Here is a 2,002-nt window from a genome sequence, read left to right as displayed (position 1 = left end):
GTGTCCAATAAAATGCAATCAGATTTACCTGAGAGCAAGACTCATGTTGCTGTTTAAGATTAATAGGGAAGCATAGGGTTCTCAACCAGCAGCCTGCAGGGTAAAAAGGAACACAGGAAGCTACTTTATATAAGATCAGACATCCATGTTGGGCAGTTTTGTCTACTGTGATTGGCAGCAGCTCTCTATACTCTGAGAAACAAGTCTCTCCCACCAGTTGTTATCTGATCCTTTCAAACTGAAGATGTCAGGGATTGAGCCTGGGACCTCTTTCACACAAAGCATGTGATCGACCACCAAACTATGGTTTTTCCCCATTCAAAACTTTGGGGGTACCAATGTATCTACTTTCTGGCCACTAACACTGAGATCCAGTGCCAAGGGCCTTCTGGCGGTTCCTTCACTGTGAGAAGCCAAGTTGCAGGGAACCAGGCAGAGGGCCTTCTTGGTAGTGGGGCCCGCCCTGTGGAATGCCCTCCCATCAGATGTCAAGGAAATAAACAACTATCTGACGTTTAGAAGGCATCTGAAGGCAGCCCTATTTAGGGAAGTTTTTAATGACTGATGTTTTAATGTATTTTTAATCTCTTTTGGAAGCTACCCAGAGTGGCTGGGGAAAGCCAGCCAGATAGGCAGGGTACAAATAATAAATTATTATTATAAACAACTTCGGGTTCAGCTGGCAGAGCCGGATGCAGGCTGTCACCAGCATTGCTTCTACTTGAGGCGGCAAAAGATAGGATACAGGAACATAGGAAGCTGCCTCATACCAAGTCATTGGTCATGCATGGGTCAGTATTGAATACATTGTTACTGAGCTACGGCTCTTCTCAAACCATAGGGCCCACAGAAGAACGGGGAGCTGTAGGGAGGAGGGAGACAAGGAAATACTTTTCTCCAAGGGGGACTTGTAACTGCGGCAGATGGTCCTAATGCTAGCTAGCCACTTCTGTAGTTTTTAAAATTACAAAATAAGTTTTTTAAAACTACAAAAGAAGACGGAAGTACCTTGTACAACTGTTAGCAGTGGAAGTTGAACTACCACATGTGTGTACGTGTGTTGAATGGTAAAATATGTGTTTTCCATTAGGTTTTATCATTCAGGATTTGTGTGGATTTTCCATAAAACACATATACCCATGAAAGATCAGAACAGGGTGGACTTTAGTCCTGTGTAGAACTAGGAGAAATACATCCCTATTTCTTCTTCACAGCATCTTTGAAGGCAACTGACACACCTGCATCTTGGCCCAGTCCTCCTTGCGTTGTTCTGAGACATAATTTGACCCTTTTCTGGAAAAAAAGCCTTGAGTTCTATGTAGTCAGGCCACAGAACTCTAGCCCACCGGCTTGGGTTTAGACTAACATTTAATACCGTGCAATTGTCTGTTGTCTTCTGATAACGATTATGATGCTATATACCTCACATTTCCATTTACAGAAGCACACAAAGTAGCTTTAATTGACTCTTAGAAATCCATACCAACATCTTTTAAAACATCAGCTTCTACCACCAGAAAAAGAAGTTTATGGGATAGAGTCCTTATAATCCACAATTACCTTTAATATAATGTCCAGTAATGATCCTTAATTACATTTAATCAAAGGCCATGGTACATATGATAATTTCAATAAAAAGAAATCACTAAATGTACCTGACAGAACATGCCCCATGGTAAAAAGCCTTGTTCCCTATAGAATCCTGTTGAACTTTTAAAGATGTATGCACCTGGGTGCTGGCTTCAGAAGATGATTTTAACAAGCAGGTGGGTTGATATAGGAGAAGGTGGTCCTTCAGACATCTCAGCCCTGGCCATTTTCAGCTTTATATACCAAAACCAGCATTAGAAATAGAAAAATCACATTTATGTGGTTTTCAGTGGTTAGGGACTACAGAACTGAAAGCCTAAACTGGAGCTGAAGATTTCTGCAAGACAGCCCTGCCTCCCAAATGTACAAATCAGTTCTACAAAACCAAATCCCACTATGGTAAAATGACTTT

The sequence above is a fragment of the Zootoca vivipara genome, chromosome 4, assembly GCF_963506605.1.
Source record: "Zootoca vivipara chromosome 4, rZooViv1.1, whole genome shotgun sequence".
NCBI lineage: Eukaryota > Metazoa > Chordata > Lepidosauria > Squamata > Lacertidae > Zootoca > Zootoca vivipara.
The sequence above is the reverse complement of the archived record's forward strand: the minus strand, read 5'-3'. Positions refer to the sequence as shown.